The sequence below is a fragment of the Dermacentor albipictus genome, chromosome 1, assembly GCF_038994185.2.
Source record: "Dermacentor albipictus isolate Rhodes 1998 colony chromosome 1, USDA_Dalb.pri_finalv2, whole genome shotgun sequence".
In the NCBI taxonomy this organism is placed as follows: Eukaryota; Metazoa; Arthropoda; class Arachnida; order Ixodida; family Ixodidae; genus Dermacentor; species Dermacentor albipictus.
In genome coordinates, this window is record NC_091821.1 from 271446607 (window position 1) to 271467875 (window position 21269).

The following is a 21269-nucleotide window of genomic DNA, read 5'->3' on the forward strand; positions in this document are numbered from 1 at the left end:
TCTGCTGTCATTCGGCTGTTTAACGAGCCAGTCGTATACCTCCACAAAAAGCTGCTACACTGCAGCTGTCCGTAAAAGAAAATTCCAGCCAATCTGAAGCTGGACATAATTTTACCGAAAGCAGCTGGACAATGGATTGCACTTGTTGCTGCACCGTCAGTGTTTGTCATTTCTCTTGTAACCGATGAATAGGAAAACAGGCTGGTATAATGTTGCGATTCTCTTTCAATTATTTTGCGTATCGCTCTTCATTAGCAGTCCACGCTGTTCTCTGCCAATGCCACCGCAAGAATGAGCCGGTCGTAAGCAGTGGATGACAAGAAACGATTAGAATGGAGCGTTAAAACTCCTTACATGATAGGGCGGCCCTGGTACGTTTGGTACAAAATGTTCACGTGCTCTGCGTGATCTGCGAGATAGCTGAACGTCCGCGCGTTCAGGGAATGTAGGCTTAAGTCCCCGTAAATGTTGATTCGATGCCTTGATTGTTTAAAAATTCAACCTGTTTCGTTTTCCAAGACCACAGATTTCGATGATTATTTATGACTATGATAATACAGTCAAGCTTGAGACAAGCAGCAGGCCAGGTTGGCATGTTCTCGTGAATTCCGTTACCTGATAACGGCCGCAGATGCATGCGTTGGACGAGTGGTGTATCTGCAGACATATAGCAGTGTGTCTTCACTGTGACGATTGCCCTCCGTTATAACAGTTAATCTAACGAGACTCCAGCTAATTTTCAATGCTCTGGGAATAACATGGCATGCGCTAAGACAACCTGCACCGGGATTAAGCGTGATGAACTAATCATTTAGAGGCACCGAGCTTTTCCCACGTGTGTGCAAGCACCTGTCACCTGCACCCTGCACTTCGCGCATGCACGATGTCTCAAGGTGTTTTTATGCGGAACGGGGTTGTCAAAAACGGAATGTTGTGCCTGCGGTACCCACGCGACTCCTGCGGTGTAGGATTTTCTATATCTGCCGCCATGGCTGTAAGTTAATTTGCGGCGCTGGCTAAAGACTCCCAGAGCTAGATTTAGTACACGTGTACTATTCAATACCGTGAATGGGGACACTGCACCGCTGTAGCTCACGCATAATGTCAAGGCGTGGGTTTGGATCCAACCTGGAACATGTTGGTTGTTCTGTCACTGTCATTTGTTTTTACTTTATCAATTCTACGTTGCACTTAAAAAAAAATTGACGCAGAAACTCCTCTGGGAGTTGTGTAAGTATGCGTAAATATTGTGCCACTAGCCCATTTCCATGCAGACCAGTGTCATTAATAATGTTATGAACCTTGATCCGACCAGTATAGTGCTTATCAACACTTATCAGTCGTTATCAATCTTATAAGACTACATACGACTCTTATCAATCGTTATTGGTTATTATCAAGTTTATCGGACTCGATTTGACCCTTATCAACTGTCCTCGGTCCTTTTCCGCCCTATCAGACTTTATCCCACCTTGATCAACCTTGACCAACAGTGCTTTTAACATCACTAGAAGAGATCCGACCATTATAAGCCCTTATCGCTCTTTAGCATCTTCTCCATCCGCGTCGACGCACTATCAACGTGATGATACCTATCCCTCCTGATACCTGATCCCTCCTTGCTATGATTATCAAATCATTGATTGCTATCTGTTTGTGTTGCGCGACGTGAAGCGCATGAGCCCTCATAGATCGATGACATTTTGGTCGTGAAGGAACGCCCCAACGCAATGCGCATCCCACGACCACGGAAACGCAACGGGGATGTGGCGCTTTTGGCACTAAATTTTCCCAAAATAGGAGTTTTCCTGATGTTTACAATGCACCAAGTCAGCTCTACATGTGCTTCTAGAGTTATTACACCATCACCAAATATTTCAAAGAAGCCTTCATGTTTTATACGTTATTTTCTTCGTAGTGGTTCGTCTAACGTGACGGACATGTTTTCTCGTTGGTTAGGCATAGAAATGCTTACGCATTATACAGGTAATGTACCGTATGCTTTCCGTAGTTTCATTGTCTGTTGGCTTCACCTGATTGTGGTTAAGAAAAATTGGGCCCCTCGGTTCGTTTTTTCCTCGTCCACAGAGACGCAAGTTTTTATTGAAGTTGCCGTAGTGAAAAATACTATTTTGCTGGAATGTTGCACTCAGGCGTGCCTCTCTGGTCGCGGCTAAAGGGTGAAGACATTCTAAAGCTCTATATAAATGCACAAGAACCCGATCCGTAGGCGAACGTCGCACCTTCACCATCTCAGGAAGAAATAACAAAAAGTGCAGAGGTGAGAAATGGTTCCCTCACACGTGCAGTCCTCAGGGCGTACCTTTTCTTGTTTAGGGTGAAGGCATTCACTAAAGTACTGCTAAGCGCCTTTGACGGTGCTAATAGAGACGTCGCCTTTCTGAACTGACCAAACGTTTGCCCGCACTTGTGATCCTCTATGCCTGACGGTATAGCCGTCGAAATTAGCTCTTTCTTCGGGCACGCTGGTGCATTGAAGGCCATTCAACCGACAGCGTGTCTACTGAGCGGTGCAGTACGTATTGCTATGTAGGCAGCTTCAACGATGATCGATCCGTTTATCAAGTAGGCGAAGTTGCGCGGAAATCTATTTCCAGCAGCAGAGAAGCACATCATTGTCTGCAACTTGTTTACGTTAGCGCGCTGTAAACAGTGAACCTGAGAAATAAAACTGGCAAAAAAATTTGCCTTCGAAAAATAATTTATTATTTTGTATCATCAGAGAGTGCGTGGCTTATGCCGCGGAAGAGCAAAAGACCTCGGCTTCATTTTTCCCATAGCAAGGAAAGAAAGAAATGCGAGTCCAGTGTGTGTAATTGATGCGTATTTTACGTTATATATAGAAATGCTTAAAGCACTCTTAGGCAATAAAAATTGTTTTTTTTTCTTCGCATTTTGAATAATTTCGGAGCTGGTCCCTCTAGGAGATGCACAGATGTTGCTGGCGACAGTGTCCCCATCACGCGTGCTATCAGATCAGCGACATGTCTTCACGCCCATCGGGTTCATCGCGCGGAGGGCGTTCTACTCCGGCGGCTGTTGCGTACGAAGCGGCCGCGCGTGGCCGCACGGGCGCAACCTTGGAGGCGATCTGCGATGGGGACGGAGTGCGCCGAATGCTGATAGCTTTGTGTGAGCTATGTTTTCACCGCTTAGTTCACATTCAAGCGAGAGGCAGCACGAAAGTCAATTGGCTCGCTGGTGCTGCCCACCTTCCTCACTCTAGTGTTCTGACAGCGAGTTTCCACGGTCATCGAGTGATATGTGTACACGCTTGCTTGTGCACGCGTGACACCATCCTTGCTTGTTTAGTTAGTAAGCGATTGTTTACAAGTGTATACGGCCGATAAAACTACTATCCTTACTTCGTACAGCTTTCTTCTAATTTGCTATCGCAATCGATACAGAATATGACTACAAGAAAGAGTAAGAGGGAGAAAGGAAAGGCAGGAAGCTAACTAAAAGGCATCTTCGTGATGGTTGCCCTGTACTGGGGCCCAAATTACAACAAAGACAAGAAGGTAAGTGAAGCAATTATACGAACCCACAAGGCGAAGTTCATTACGATTTTCGCAGTATGTCGCGCCAATGCGGACATTTCTCAAGAACCACAGCGGCAGCTTGGAAGCTCTGCCGCTGACTTCGTTCGAGACTAAGGTCCAAGAATTCCTTCTCATGAGCACGAACGGCTGTCCAGCCTGTGTAGCGGGGTGCACGGAGAGCAGTTTTTTTGTGCTACACAATGAGGACGCATATGTAGAAGAAGTTTGATAAATTCACTGTACCTGCAAACGTCACAGATGGGCTTTCGGTCTTTACTATGCGTGAATATTATGCATATGTGAATGCTGCTATAAGTGAGAGACGACATGCACATAATGGTTGAGTTATGGTGTGTTAGGATGGACGAAAGACGGAGAAGTGGATGGGGATCCAGGCAAACAAGACGTGAATTCACTGCTGTGTTTTAGTATACTAAAGTACTTGAGTGGGCACGGCGTACGCAGCCTGGCAATGTCACTGACCAGAAATCTGCTCTGTATTCTGCAGCTCGTCGCATCTACGGAGACAAGTGGCTACACATGTCCGCAAGCTGGTGGCATCATCGACACCTATCGACTACGTCCTGATTATTCCGCCGACAAGATTTCAAGGACGGCATTTCCTGACAACGTGACTCTACTAGCGACGCCACCTGGCAGTCATGGCGTGACGTCACCTCACTGTACAGCTATAAAGGAAGCACCTCACGAGTTCATCTTCAGTGGGCACGGCGGACGCAGCCTGGCAATGTCACTGACCAGAAATCTGCTCTGTATTCTGCAGGTCACTAGTCCTTACGACAATTCATTGCGCAGCGATTGTCGTAGCATTACTGACCTGCCGTGTCCACGGAAATGTCTCGATCTAGCCTATGAGTCTGTTCATGTTTGTAAGTTACTTCTTTGTGGCGACATTAAGAGCAACCCTGGTCCAACACAGAAAGAGCTGTTTGAACATTTACTAGAGGATCAAACTACTATTCGTAATGATATTTCCGAAATGAAAGCCCAACTAGCCAACGCCGAAAAAATGATCTGTAAACATTCAACAGATACTCACTAAAATTGAAGAAAAGCTTTCAGACGCTTCTCCTGCTCACAATGATCAGGTTGAAACCACCCTTAAATCATTGGAGCATGTCATTCATTGATTTCCAGACAAAAAAATTAACAGATCTGGTAGACCGAAACAGGCGGTCAAATGTAATAACTGACATCCCCGATGAAACTGAAGCGCTGCTTAAGGAAAATATCACTGAGGTAATGAAAGATAAGCTTAAAGTGGAGTGCCATTCCATCGGCCGCATTCACAGACTTGGCCGAAAAGGCACTGACTATCCACTTATCATATATCTCCAGGGTATCAATGAAAAGAAACTGATATTTCATAACTGTACAAAACTTAAAGGAACGAGCACAAGCATTAGGAACGATTACTCACAAGCTACACTAAAAAAAAAGGAAGCTTTTGTGGGACAGCGCGCAAGCTGCGAAACTTGGGGATAAAAAGTATACCTGATTCATGATAAACTTAAGATTGATAAAGATATTTTTTCTGGGATGAGGCAAAGAACATGCGCGGAAAAGTAATGAATAAACGCTTCTCGCAGCAAGAAACCTGACGCTCCTCCCAAGAATGCAGCAAACACTTGCATATTATTAACATAAACGCTCGCAGCGTCCTAAACAAAACAGAAAATCTCGAAATTACATTATTAGAGCGCAGCCCACACATTCCAGTTATAACGGAGACGTGGCTGCGGTCCGAAATAGGTGACGAGGTTGTGTTCCCACCCTGTTATGAAGTATTCCGCAAGGATAGGAATTATAGGGGAGGCGATGTTTCAGTCCTTATTAAACACCATATAGAAGCTGTTCTACTAGAAGACGATAAATGTCTCGAATGCTTATGCATAAAAGTCACGTGTTGGGGTCACAAATTCCTTTTGTACACAATTTACAGACCTCCTGATGCATCACCTTAATATCTGGTCAAGCTACAAGAAAGCATGTCCCAATTCCAGTCAAACAAATTGGTACTTGTGGGTGACCTGAACTTACCTGACGTCAGTTGGGAGCGTTTGCAAGCATTTTCACTGAACAATAAACATTTAAACAGCATGCTAAACATAATGCTAACGCATGACCTAATTCAAGTCGTTCAGGAGCCAACACGTGTGCAAGGACCTTGCCAATCTTTGCTTGAGCTGGTATTTTTGCCCAGAATGTTAACTGAATATACCGTTGCAGTTGTAGAAGGTATATCTGATAACCTACTTGTCAGTATCTATATATCCATAGTCTCTTCCACCCCATCTGAAAAACCTGTGAAGCATTCCTTCAAGGACTACTCACGCGTAAATGATGCAGCCATAATAGAACATGTGGAAACATGTCTCAACGACTTTGACGACAGTGATCTGACAGCACTCAGGCACCATTTTAAAAACATGTGTAAGTTCGGTATTGATAAATTTGTGCCTGATAGATACAAACTAGTCCGCAAACAAACACCGTGGATGACACGTGATCTTATCCACATGACCCGCAAGATAAAAAGGGTAAAGAAAACACGATTACAACCTGATCGAGTTAAAGAAATGAAAGAAACCCTTGCGCGTGCAGTACGCACCTCGAAGGAACACTATTTCAATATAGTACTACCAAACTTTATTGTTGAACTGCCCGAAAAGTTCTGGAATTACTTGAGCGAAAAAAAGAAGCCAGTAGCACAAATCTGCACGATGGTTCAATCATTACCGATCACAGGGAAATTTCGAGTCACTTCAATTATTATTTCCATAGTGTATTTTCTAATTCTGGCATTAGTTCATCTAAAGACAAAACGTTTCACCATCCGAAGCTAATTTTATTTCATACCCTGGCTTAGTTTCGATGCTAGTTAACTTAAAAACTAAATCTTCTTGCTGTCCTGACAACCTTCCGAACATTTTTTTGAAACGTTATGCTGAAACTATTGCAAGGTTCCTTCTTATTAAATTTCATGCTTCGTTGCTTGCTGGAAAATCACCGGATGACGGGAGGGTAGCCAGAGTTGTACCCGTATTCAAGAAGGGCGAGTGTTAAATGTTAGAAAATTACCGGCCAATATCATTGACATCCTCATGTTGCAAGCTAATTGAACATATTGTTGCCAATCAGATTGACGAATTTCTAGATAAACATTCAATACTGTCTAATTTTCAACACGGATTTAGAAAAGGCTATTCAACAGTTACACAGCTTGTCACCGTGATTCATTCACTCGCCTCATGCTTCGATAAAAATGGTCAAATTGATGCTGTATTTCTTGATTTTAGCAAAGCTTTTGATACAGTTCCACATGACAAATTAATACTAAATTTAGACATCTTGAGCTGCCTGAAATATTAATCGCATGGATAACAAACTACCTAAAAAATCGCCGCCAGTTCGTGGAAATTATTAAGCAACAGTCTGGCTGTCTTCCGGTCACCTCGGGAGTTCCTCAAGGAAGTGTGCTAGGGCCACTGTTCTTTTTACTCTATATGAATGATATTACTACTTCAATCCATCCCAGCGTGCAAATCAGGTTGTTTGCGGACGACTGTGAGCTTTTCAGAGAAATCACTTCAACCAATGATCAAACTGATTTAAATGCTTCTCTAACTGGCATTATTGATTGGTGCAAAACGTGGGGAATGCGGCTTAACGCTAAAAAGACGGTCGTTTTTCGCTTCACTTGTCAGAAAGCTTCACTAAGCTTTAGTTACACGTTAGGTTCGTTGCCTTTGCCGGAAGAAACAAAATATAAGTAATTGGGCGTCACAATTACTAACAACTTATCATAGAATTTACACATTGATAATATCTGTTAATATCTGATAATATCTGAGCCTTGCACAAATTATATCTTTTGTGACATAAACTTGAAAATTCCCCACCTAAAGTAAAACTGCTTGCTTAATATTCATTAATTAGACCGAAACTTGAATATGTATGTGTTATATGGGACCCATTTACTAAACAAATTATTAACTGCCTCGAAAGGGTACAGAAAAAAGCCGTACGATTCATATATTCAAGGTTCTCTCGCTATGATTCCCCCTCACAAATAATGCGTGATAATGGCATCGAAGTCCTTGAGCAGCGAAGGCAACACTTAAAAATTCGATTTCTTTCCATGCTTGTTAAAGGAGACTTATCAATTAAGCCTGCATCGTATCTGTACAGTGCAACGTCTAGGCTTACTCGACACCATCATTAGAATTCACTAACACGTTATTTTGCACGGATGGATGTATTTAAGTATTCTTTTTTTCCCCGAACAATAACACGCTCGAATAACTCGTTGTTGCCTGTTTCAATTGATTGACTCATTGTACTACTGTTGTGTCTTACCACCCTACTTGATTGAATAATGCATTGTAATATTGTGTTTAACCACCCTACTTGGACCTGTTCTAGGTCGTGCAGTATGAAATAAATAAATAAATAAAATAAATTAATTATTCGCCAATTCCCACATCATCATATGGGTACTTTCTCGTTATCCAAAAATACCCTGATTTGCTGTAAATATTCGCTCGGCCAAAGCCTTGAAGCCATGAATTTAAAGTGAACCAACGTGTGTGTGTGGGAAGGGGGTAGGGTTATGGAGGGGGGGGGGGGCTGCTCTGATATCTGAGAGCAGACAATAAAAAAAGAAGAATTAAACAAGATTTAGGAAATTACATCGTGTAGCGCCAGTCACATTATTGAAATTGAGATGCTGATCGGAATCCGGTTCAAGCAGCGGCGCTAGATTTTATTTCCTTTACGTTCTTACTTACCAAAAGTGACAGGTAGCGTTTGATGAGGATGTGTGATATATCACGAACTGCGATGCTCTGTGAGATCTCGCAAGGGTTTGGTGAAAACTGCAACGCTCCGTGAGAAGCCAGATAAGGTGGGGTTTTTCAGTCAATTACTTCATATTTTATGGAAGGATAGACTCAAGAGCATATGGCGAGGCGCCATATGCAGTGTAGAGAGGTAGAAAAAGAAGCAAAAGCAGGAAGGTTAACTAGGTCGCACAGTGTTTGCTATGCCACATTGGCGGGAGGGGGGGCAGAAAAGGAAAGGGAGAAGGAAAGGAAGAACAAGTGATGCGCACTCCCACACAAAAAAATGTTCACTGCACAATCAAAGGCGGTCGCAGAGCTCAGTTGTTCTTGAAAAAGTGTGGCAGTGCATTTGTGCCCCGAAGGGCGGATGACGGCCGGGACCATGGTCCGAGTATTCTTTTATTCGGTGGGCACTCCGTCGTCTAGTCGTCTTAAAGCGTGACGCAACGTCTCCCTATCATTGTCAAACAGTTGTGATGTCTCAGATACATTGCATGGTTTCGTCGCAATCACAAACGCTGCATGAGGCACTTTTTTCTACGCGAGTAGCAAAAAGACTCGCCGGGTGCAACTTCTGTGTTCACCTACTTTGCTTCTAAAAGCAAAATATAACCAGTCATAATGCACAGCAAGCAATTTTCCTACTTTATGTTGGTTTATATATATTTCTGCCGGTGTGGCCATCGACAGGCCTTTCAGGGGGCATGTTAGACAACAAACAATACTGTGGTCTGCCCAATTTCACAGCCATAGGAACTTTTCACAGTAGTTAGGTATCATTCGTTTCAAGCGAACTCAAGCTTATATAGAGCTCGCCGTTCACGTTGAAGGAAAGTCGTGCAACCCAGTTCAAATACCCGTATTTATTGACGTATTAGGCTCCACGCACATAAAGACAGATAGAATGAAACGAAGGGTCTGAGCTGCCAACTGGGAGCGTCAACATAAATCCAATAACGCTGCTTCTCCCTCTGCGCCGCCTCCTCTCCGGCCCCTGTTCGTTTTCCTTTATGTTTTCACTTGATATTGTGCGCGAGAACATGGACAGCTATTGAGCGTGGCATTTCGTTCTCTGTCCGAAAAGGGGAAAATATGAGCGGAGGCACCATGAGTGTAATTACATCTCGTCAAGCGCCTAATGTGAATGCATGCGTTGGGCAGGAAAAATACCCGCTGGTTCACAGAGCGCAGTGAGGGTTTTTTGCCAGAGGAAATTCACCTCGCAGGGCTTCTTCCAATAGCTATCATCTCCGTAACGATAAAAGAGCAGCGATACGAGTAATGATGCTCAATACAAAGCCGGAAGATAAGGCTGGAACTGCAAACACAAGGAACGAAAATTGAGGAGTAGAACGAAGCAAAATTTGTCAAATACTGTTCAAATTACAATTAAGCGAAAGTACTTGCTTTAACGACTTAAAGGACAAGGGGGCTGGAACTGACTGAAGTTTTCTTTTAGAAACACTCCTAGCGTAAGATAATTTTGGGAATACGGGCCCAGGTTCTTGCATATATGCGAACATACGGCTTTTTCATAGGAGCAATTTGGAATTCCCGCTGCCACGGGACATGTACTGTACAAATACTCCTGGATGTCCTTTCTCCTTTTTCTCTTCACTTGATCTCGATTTCCATGATAAGCCCATGAAAGTGGGTTGTTCATTGACTGCTTCCTACTTATCATTCCGTGATTGCTCTTGACACGTTGTTATTAGGGCTCGCACATCTGTGTTAACAATGCTCATACTAAAAGACAGCCGAACGGGCAAGAACAAATGAATATGTTCTGTGGTGCGTCCCGGCGTATAATAGACAAAGGACAGAAAACTCTTATTACTTCAGGTACTGTTAGAAACTAACTGAAAAACAACAACAATCGGATTGGTAAATTCCCGATATATTATATGTTTGGTGAGACCAAATATTCATACCGTGGTGTCCCGTGCAATGGAGCTAAAGGAGCCAATTAAATAAATAACGAACAAACGAAAACACAACGCAACCTCACAACAGCTTTCATTAGAGGTGGGCAAGGGCTTTCATGTACTTAGATCTCGAACAATGAAGGCGAGCCATACAAAAGGGCGCTGACTTTTCTCAGCTTGGGCACATTGGCGTTTTCTTCGTTTGCCGTACTTCTGTGCTAAAAAGTGGGGGGCTTTCAAAAACTCAATTGGTATGAAACTCAAATTTTTGGGCAGCCCACCTTCGAAAGGTGGGCTGGCCAAAAATAATCTTGTTTCCTGTGATTTGTAACAGGTATAAAGTTTTAAATGGCATTTCACAAGTAATTTGACAAATTGAGATTTGTATTCCCACGAAATAGAAGTCATCCGTTAATAACCTGAATGTATTTAACGAATATTCACCAGTGGAGTTGTAGAAAAGTGCGATTTCACATTGAGAAACCCTTCTTGCGTAGCTCACAAGCATCTCCACTGGCGTCCTCCAGGTGAATGATTAAACACATATTCGACGCCAATCACACGACTGAAAAGCAAATAGATTTTTCAACTCCAGTTTATGCAGGAAACTTGAGATGTCTTAACTGCCACTCATAAGCTGGCGCCTGAACACCCCATTCATCGGCCATTCTTAGGAAAATTAAGCAATGATTTCAAAAAAAAAAGTTTCATTGACGATTGCGATACTCCCAAATGCGAATTTCGAGCGCAGCTGTCTGGGTGTTGGGAATTCGCGATATACTACGTCAAACAATGTGATTCTGAAGGACTACGTGCTCTCGGCGGCAGCGCTGAGCCTTTGCTCGGGCAGCACGTTTAGGAGCAGCGGCAGACGAAGCATTTCCACCGGTTGCGTTGCTCATTGTGCAGAAAGAAAGTGTAAACACAGGAGCACGTGGCTTGCGCAGACCGCATTCTCAAGCGGCGGTGGCGGCGCCATAGAGTAACATAGTAAAGGACAAGAGCGGACACTCGAGCCGTTTCGCGGCCGAGCTACGGAGATTCGCCGATTCCGCTAGGTGGCAGAGCACACCAAGAAAAATGCAGCTGCCGCCGTGGCTAGGAGCTTCACAGGCGGCACGGCCCCACACGTGCGAAGCGCTGTTGCGCAGTCCCATCGCCCGGCTCGTGGCATCGTTATAATATTGCGTAATATGAGCCCGAGGATCGTTGTTGGGTTCTTCTGCCAGCGTCTGACACTACTGCTTCGTCGCCGTTTCATGGAAAGGCCACAGGAACTTCTTTTGCACGTTGGTAAAAGCCTTATTCTCTGCCTATTTCGTTATGTCACTGTTAGCCACATGAACGTGAAAGGAGACTCGCTGATTAACTCTTATCCGTATTTCTTCCCCATCCAGGTCTCTGAGTACCTCCTGTAAACACGCTGTGAATAGTGTTGTAGAGATCGTATCTCCCTGCCTGACGCGTTTCTGTATTCGAATTTTGTTGCTTTCTTTATGGAGGACTACGGTGGCCGTGGAGCGACTATAGATATGTTTACATACCGCTCGTCTACACCTCGATTCCGTAATGCACAGGATGTGCCCGCTTTTTAGCACTGTATATGCGTCTAACTTCACTGAGACGTATTATATGCTACTTACTGCCTTCTAATTCCTCCAATAGCACTGCTAGACTCGCCGCGCTAGATAACGTTCTAGCGTTATGCGTTGCCAGGTTGGGATTCCATTGGCGCCCTGTTCGGACCCAGGTATTCTTAGCACCCTCTGCTGCGTCACAGGCCTGACCGCCGCCATGGTCAGTTGCTTCGCAGCTGCTGGGGACTGAGGGCCGGGGTTTGATTGCTGTATTCATATAGGAGGTAGTGGCGAAGTACTGCACCAAGGTGGCCAATCCTGCTCTGGTGAGGGAGTGCGTTACCGTTTCTAATTACCGCGATTAGGCCGCACTCCAGGCCTGTTTATGCGATTTTATTAACATGCGGATTTCTTTTTTAATCCGGGGGAAAGGTGCGCGGCACCGGGATTCGAACCACGGTCCTCTAGCACGCGAGGCAGGTACTCTACCTCTACGCCACCGCTGCACGTATGCGAATACAATATTTGAAATACAATATCACCTATTTGAAATAAAATATCACAAACCATAAAGTCCTACTTCCTCATTAACAGTTGGTACGATTGTTGCGCTAAGCTACAGCTTGAAACATAAAGAATGTGAATTCAAATGAAACTAACAAAGGGAAACACCGTTGTGCGCTGGTCGCCGCAATTTATAAACGGCGGCACAGGCGCCTGCATGAAATTTGCGCAAGGATATTAGTGACAAAAAATAATAAAAGAAACGAAAATGAAATCATGGCCTCCGAGATTCGGTGGCGTGCGGCGACCATATTGGAGGCTGGTGTGTCGCCGATTCCGTAGGTGCGCTGTGAGCCAAGGTCGGCCGCAGGAGCCTACGGGAGTGCCCACTTTTCAGGTTTATTATATTACTCCATGGTTCAGGAAATCATTCATTTGAGCTAGGTGGTGCATACTTGAATTAGGAAGGAACAGCACCAACTAAGACGATCACGAGAGGGAGAACGACACAGGACAAGCGCCAACTGCAACTATCTTTATTCACCGAAAAATCAGCAAATATAAAGAATATCACAGACATGCGCATAATAACCATAATGCATCATCTGCCAAACTGTTCCACATAGGACATTTCGCTTTTGAAGAGGGTCACGGAAGTATCACTAACACAGTTTTTTTCTCTCTTCTTTATATAAAATGCTTCCAAAACCTCACGTGCCTTTGTTTCCCCGCTTTTTCCAAGAATCTTTATCTCTCCGAAGCATGGTTCACACTTCTTGCAGTGCTGGCATTGTTTCCGTGGCGAATGTTCTGCCGCTCGGTCACACGCTAGATGAAGTTGGCGCTTGTCCTGTGTCGTTCTCCCTCTCGTGATCGTCTTAGTTGGCGCTGTACCTTCCTAATTCAAGTACTCCATGGTGGCGTAGCAGGCGATGTAGCGTGTGCGCAGTGGGTCCGAAGCACATGCCAGCGCTTTGTTTCGGCGCTAGTCGCATGCCTAGTCGGGCTGGCAGTCCACTTTCCTGCTCACCCTTTTCGCCATACCGTCCTCCGCCTTCCGCTTCCTGGTTGCGCTGCACCTTCCTCTGCGCTTTGATGATCACGTCTTTCATCCCCCCCCGCTGCGGTCCGCATTCGCTTTCACCTTTCGTTGTGCTCGTTCGCTCGGTTACGCCGACGCCAACGATCGCCACAGGAACGGACGCCTCAGAGCTGCGCCCTAAAGATTTATCCAATTTTGGTACATCAGAGGCAGAAGAATGATAATGCTGGGTCCATTGCGAGGCCAGTCTGAAACCCCGACAAAAAAAAGGAAAAAAAAAAAGCCGGATGACCCGCCTGCCCGCGGCACGTGAACGGTGGATATACGGTGGCTCCACCAGAGCGGAGTTTGAAGGCAGCGCACATGTTTTTGCTCTTTTTAAGCACGCTCACTGTGGCCTACATTCAGCCTGGAAGCTGGCTCCTTTGGCGCGCTATGATTTCATTGTATAAATAAAGACATGCGAGATTCTTCGCCCGGAAGTGCAACATAATAAATGCGATAGCTGGCTAAACTCTGGAGAACCACCACCTTTGATTCTTCTTTCTGCCCGGTTTTATTTCATACTTCCAGGGACCCTGTTCGAACAGCAGACCACGTCAGTGTTCTTCCTTCTTCTTCTTCGTCAGGTTTGTTCCTTGCGAAGTTTCTTCCTCGTAAGGTTCGCGAAATTATTTGAACTCTATATAATGTTCCAGCATGGTCTGACTAAATTTAATATGCATTGCATGTTTGGCAAGGGGTGCTTGGAAGGAGTGATTGTTAAATTTGACTAGAAGCGCTCATTTTGTCTGTTGCGCACGTTTCTTGGTGGCGTGTGCGAATTTGTTCTTCTGTCTACAACACCTCAACAACAAAGCAATGCGCACAAGAAATACTGCTTTCGCCTCATTCGTTACGGAAGGCCTGTTTTAGACCGTTCGTGTGACAGTTGATTAGCCCTTTTTTATTACTTTTGTTGTTGTTTTGCCTGATAAGCTGCAACCATTCCAGCGGGCTGTTTTACAGCGAAGCTCTATATTATGGCTAGCCGATTCATCTGTCCGTCCGTTGGTCCTTCTGAGGGCACTTGTACGCTGAAAACTCCTCCGGCGCAACCTCGTGCGCATGCGCAAAAAAAATAAGAGAGAGCGAAAAAGAGATGCATGGTTAACGAACACCACCTCTAACCTACCTATTGTACCACCTATTATAGATAGCACAAGGCCTGTTTACTCCGATCCATGACGTCACGCTGCCTGGCCCGAAATTTTCATTGACAAGGCTGGCGGTATGAAAGCGGTGACGCGAAAATCACTGTTACTTGCTCCGGAGCATCCCCATTAGATTATATGGCAGTCGGGCCATGTAACACGACGTCATGGATCGGAGTAAAAAGGCCTTGTGCTATCTAGGTGGTGTTGGATTAGCTGCGCCAGTAGTGACGTCGTTGTTCTCCGTTGCAGCCGAGCGCGCACGCAGCACTTTCTCTCTGGCTCCAAAATAGGTAGACTATGTGTCATACGTACCCCTTAGGAGCAGGCAGCTTTCGATCAACAACGCCGTGAGCAGAACCGGGAACGAGCTCGTCTACGCAGTGCCGATGCTGCAGCCCGGACACAACAAACGGGCTCGTGCAGCCGAGCGCAAGCACCGACTGCGTACCGAGGATCCGGCAGCCTGCCAAGCCGTCCCTTAATGAACCATCGGGATTAACCCAGTGATAAACACCGGGGCCGCACGTTATAGCTTCGCTGGTTAGCTGTCTCTACGGAGTGCTTGGGCGGTGATTTTTTTTTTCAGGTAGGCCTTGGTAATTATGAGAACTTCAGTGATGGTTTCATGTTACGGTTTTTATATGGCCATCCGTGATTATTATAAAAGAGAAGTTTTTAACGCATATTCAGTGGGGTATTATATTAAAAGTTAAGCAAGGTCGTCCTCTACGTAATTTTTTGTTCCTGTGTTTTGGTTTTACTCGCAGGTTTACGTTACTACTGCTGCATTATTTTCATCGTACCGAAATCGTCCATTGACTCTCCCATTGAACAAGAACTTACTTGATGTCCGTGTCGACGGTGTCTCTTGGACGGCGTTAACTCATACTGGAGCACAGGTGTCCATAATGAGTGCTAACGTCCGTCGTCGAGTAAAGAAGGCTCTCACGCCTGCTACTACACGAGATGTACGCATCGCCGATTGCAGTGCTGTCGCCGTCACTGGAACATGCACTGCCTAACTGGAAACTAAATGGAATAAAACAGGCCTTTTGTTTCATGAGGCGTACATTTTATGCTACGTGAAAAGCTGTAGACGATATCGCGACGTTTCATCGAATATTGGAAAGTCGTTTTCTTTTAGGATATCCTCGAGCATACCTAGAAGAAAAACTTGCCATCGGACGTCCATAAAGCTGGGATTTTTGCGCAAGCCCTTAGTTCGCAACAATCCATTTTAATTTCTGATTTCTTTTTGCTTGTTTTTTGTCACCTGGCTAGTCGATCGTGGCCGATGCTGGCGATAAAGTCGGCGCGGCTTCAATCCAGACAGTCAAAAAGGGTGAAAAGAATTGAATACGAAATTAGTCGTCGCCAAAATGAGGCATCAGTAGAAAATTTAGGATGTTTGTGATTTATTACACTAATGTCACTTGGCCTCTACCGCTTACGGACACTCGACATGCCTTTCTTTTATTGCGATAAAAATTATACGGACATTCGAGGCGCGTTCCCTTCACCGCCATTGTGTTGTCGTGGTATCGATGGCTCATGTCGTACCTGGCACGTAGGATTGGGCCTCCAGAGGCGCGCAGTGCGTTTGCCTGCAAGAACAACGGAGGCTCCATCACGCTGTACTCAATCGGCTCTGCAGCGCCGTAATGAAAGCCTTGAGCTGCGCACAGGCGCTGCGATCCGGCTGAGTAGTTGTGTGCATTCCACACCATCGTGCACAAGCTGGACGGACAATAAATGTCAAAATAACGCTATCTAATCGTTTCAATGGGTGACGCGCCGACGGTTTTCCGTCGGTCTCATCACGCGTACCACCAAGGTGCGATCACCGCACTGCCGTTGGCAGCGCTTGTCATAACGCCAGCGTTGTCAGACGCCTGCTCTCCGCCAGGGTGCTATTTATGTTGCGCAGCAGCCATTATTTCACATGCTGCGTCGTGATAGAATGTCGCCTCCACGTATTGTTAGGACCCCGAGCACAAAGATAAACATTTCTGCCACTTTCTGGGCTTCGCACATTATGTGATGTACAAATGATCTGGCAAAATTTTATTGAGATGAAAATCAACAGAGGAATCTTTGTCACAATCAATCAATCAATCAATCAATCAATCAATCAATCAATCAATCAATCAAATGTTTATTACAGTGCCCAGGAACAGCTACGGAGCATCGTTACTATGTTCATCCCCGCATTTACGGCATCGAGGGGCTTACCGGCAGCCGTTAATGGTGAGTCCGAAACGCCAATACTAAAGGGCCCCTGAAACGGTTCGGAAAAATTTTGCAGACGCGTAGGGTACAGCTAAACTTAATAATTCGCACCACAATTTCTGTGAAGCGTCTCATATTAAGATATCTACGGACGAGAACATTTTACCCTCCTCCATAGCCATGCATTTTTTCCTTAACTCGTTCGCCGAGTGATCGTGGCTAAGCTCTGCCTTCACTGGCTCTGCGTCATAATGGCACGTCGTGTCGTCTACTTCCGCTTCTCTAGGAGCGAGCGCGCGAAGCCTCTACAAACTCTCCGCCAGCTGCTTGGCAGTCGACCCCAAGCGAGAGCTATCGAAGCAGCGTCCGTTGTGAGCATTCTGTCGCAGCGCCGAACGTGTCTGGTATTCCGGTAACCACAGGCGGGCTGGTCCTTTCGACGGATGGGTGGAGGCATAAACTCAAGCTGATGGAGCAACTTTAACGTAGACGTACGTGAGCGGCCTGATGCGCCTGCGCGGTCCAGCCACCTGTTCGCGCTGAGCTTATCCCGCCACACAAAGAGCTAATATTGCTCTAACCAAGTGTAAAATATTTTAAACATATACAAAAACAGCATGTTAACGATTACGCTCCCGCGAAAAATTTACACCAGCAGCAAAGAACACACTTCGTTACTGCTACTGTGTTTGGTTGAGCTCTGTGCCACCAGGTGGCTGCACCGTGCAGATCATTCACGCTTGCGCTTCCGCTCATCCCGTGAAACGCAAGGTCATGCGGCCGGGCCCTGTACGCGTACTGGTGTAAAGGGACGGCCGCAAACGCGCCAGTTCTGGCGACGATCGGATAGCGACAGTCAGATGCGCTGCTGCCACCCTGCTCGTGTGCTGCCTTGCAGAGGGACACGATGTCGCAGCTTGACATATTGCTAGTCGCTACGCTTGCAGCCCACGACGCAACCAAGGCGATTCATGGTGCTCACGAAAAGACAGACCGACACTGAGCGTGGAGCTCTCGTCAAGACGGATCACGTTGCAATACAAGCAGATGACGCTTGCTGTGTACCGGAAGTGCTTAAGTGTAGTGAAAAATCGTTCTTGTGCATTCTCTTTCTGTTACTTTCTTTTTATTGAAACAAATTAACTAACATTCCAACTACACGACCATCATTTGTTCACCATAAAGGTGGAAAAATTATCGATGACGCGCCCTGGGCAGCCAATCGGATAGCTCTCTCTAGTGACGTCAATTGGGTGATTTACGTCATATGGGTAGGGGCTGCTGAAAATTTCGCCGAGCAGTGTGCTGTGATCGGCAGCGATGTATATGTTAAAAACCTTATAATAAATTACACGCTTTACGCGGAGCACTTAGATGCGTCAATTAATGATCAGAAGGACCTACTCTAACGACTCGGTACGTTTGTACAAAATCAGCAAAATCGTTTTAGGGTCACTTTAAGGCACTGTGGTGCTCGTGGGGCAAGGGGTTCAACTCTATAAATCAATGACCAGGCGACGATTATGGGCGAGTCGTCCCTGAAAACGTTGCGATAACTATTTCAGTAGGGACCTTCTTCTCATCGCCTATCCTTGTTGAGCCTGCCGAGAAAAAAATGTAAGAATTTTGCTGGACTTAAGCTTACATCTACACTGCGGACTACGCCTGTGCAGCGAGCTAAGTGAAGTGGGATGAAATAGCTCACCGGATGCGTGGCAAGCCTAATACGTTTTAACGGATATTGTACACAAGCCTGGTCCTGTGAAGAGCAGAGGATCCGCCCTCGTCCAAACTGCCAAACCTCAGTGATTTCTTGGAAGTGAGTGACGACTGCCCGAAGTTCAGTTTGAATTGCTTTCAGATTCTTTATTCGGATCATCCCCCCGTTTGTGGTTACTAGCGCCACAGGAACGCTGCTTCTTCCGCTTCGAAGAAACAGCTCCGCTGGTATATACTGAGGGGGATGGAAGCAGACCAGAAGAGGTCTTCTGGCCTGCAGAGGAGACAGACATGAATTCAAAAATAATCACGTCTTTCAATCAAAGAAGGTGTGAAATAAAACTGTAAATCTGAAAGAGTAACCACCGGCTACTTGACAGCAAACCCGGAAGTAGGATCATGGCTAGGCGATCTTCTGCAAGCATACTTTCTGGAGCGGCAGGAGTGTCCAACACCCCGGCGCAAGCTCCGGAAGCCCGTTGATGAGCCGATGATGATGATGATGATGACCTTGATGAGTTTGGCGCATACCCGTGCACTCACGGGGACTGGCGAAGAGTCGGGCAGACTTTACTTATGTGTTCAGGTAATAAATTACTAAATCTCTAATTTTGTTGCATAAATTGAAGCGAGGAAAGTTCAAAACGATTCAGTAGACTGTCATTCAATCAAGAGAAATAAAAAGTATATATAATATAATATACCTGAGACAAAAAAGCAGGAATGACATGAATAATACGGTCCACAATGAAATCAATTTGATTCAATGTTGAATTTTTCTAAGGCGATTCTTACATTGCTGTGTGAATGCCCAAGCACAGACGCTCCAAAAGACAGCACTACCGGAGTGTTAAATGGCAGGCCGAGCTGTCGTACTGTAATTTCTAATGTCATTTTTCTCAGGGAAGAGAAACGCCGGCATCCCAGTGGGTAGTGTTCGATCGTCTCTAATGAGTTGCCATGGAGTAGCACCTACGTATTCCAACGTCTTCTTTCTTTTCTTCGGCTACACTGGCTGGCCCCGTTTACTTAACTTCATCTTTCTCCACAACAGGAATGAACTCGAGTAAAAGAAATTATCATGTTACCACAACCCTTTTTCGCTCTTAAAATCGTGGCCGTTGCTTCTTAAGCGCACCAGTACGCATTTCCAGATTTCGGAGCGTTATTTGACAGTTTTTAATAATGATGTAGTGATCTGCAACAGGCCAAACTTTATTGAGTAGCTTTCTAGGCTGCATTCAGAAACCACATCGTATGCGAGAGTGGTTCGTAAAAACATGCCGGGCAATACTGATAGCGAATGTAGTATTACCGAAGTTAGTCCGGCGAATCCAAGAGGTATCTTACGAACAGAAGTTTGCCTGAATTCGACTGCTCAATATTTTTTTCATAAACGCCCCTGCAAACTACAGATTTCTATCTACGGGACGTGAAATAGATTGAGCAAGACCTCTTCCTGGATAATTTTAATTATAATGCATGAATAGAGAAAACAGTATATGACCTTACAAAAGATGAGCGTTGTATTATGATCGGCTCGTAATAATAAAAAGACTGGTTTTTCTAAAGAGCATGTTTCTTTTTCCAATGAAAGCGAACCAGGGGCGCTGTATTGTAGCAACTCATTTCACTTCCAATTCTCTTCCCCCTTTGTCAGTGGCTTGAACGCCACCGCGCTGCTTTTATCACCCGGATCAGAGGATAGGCGCGATCTATGGCAGCAAATGAAGAATATAGTATCTCCTGCATTCTCAAAGAAATATGGGTACACACCTTCGTAAAATGCTCTACTGATACCTTTGTCGTTATATAAGTCTGGAAAGGGGGAAATCTATGGTCAATCGCGTAAGAGAAAGCTACTTGCACTGCCTTGAATGTTTCCTGAAAGTTGCTTTATACCTCATCTTCGTTGTATTTTCCAGTCATTTCAACCTTTCTTTAATATGAGTGTTTTTCATAACTCCACGACACCTTTTCTCCATTTGGCTTCCAGTTTTCTGGCTGAATGTTGAAAAGAAACGCGCACTTCGTAGATGCAACATGGACAGATGCTATTAATATTTAGATTCTCTTCCTGCTTTCCCAGATCTCGCAACCTTCTCACACCAGCATGCTGTACAGGTGACCATACTGTGAGCTCGATAAACCTTCTTTATTTCGTGGATGATTCAGCTTTCCTTCTATCCGTGTTCCACTATTTTTGGCAACGCTCGCGCGGACAAGAGAAGACCGTTCGATGGAGGTGCTCTTATACAACGACTTGCTCACTGCGCGAAATATTTTTGCTTTGTAATGTAGCACATGGTCCCGAAATACGGGAACCAACCTTTGAAAGGTATACGTCGCTATCGAAAAAAAAAGAGAGTGAATGTGATTTGGAGACACCAGAGTGCAGAGTTGTGTTGTAACTGCGAGGCGGAAAGGATGTCATGCGAATTTCACCCTTGTGTTTTCGTGCAAGTGCCAGGGAAGCAAGTCCTGTTAAAACCTTGCGCTTGCTGTTGCTTGCATGGCTTCAAGGGATGCTTTTTCTCTCCCTCATGAGAGATCAGGTCTGCGTCTGCAGGGGTAGCTGAAAGCGTGATATTTCCGGTTTGATATCTGACAGTCGATATGAATAGAATTTTGGCGCATGTAAGTAGGCTG

The 21269-nt window shown here is 45.2% G+C and overlaps 1 long non-coding RNA gene across 1 annotated transcript; it reads left to right on the forward strand.

The window, feature by feature from the left end:
- The first annotated feature begins 11551 nt into the window (after window positions 1-11551).
- LOC135915317 (uncharacterized) lies at window positions 11552-15681 on the forward strand. Its single transcript, XR_010568591.1, has 3 exons — window positions 11552-11646; window positions 14050-14105; window positions 15440-15681. It is a non-coding gene; the product is annotated as an uncharacterized lncRNA (long non-coding RNA).
- Window positions 15682-21269: the final 5588 nt, after the last annotated feature.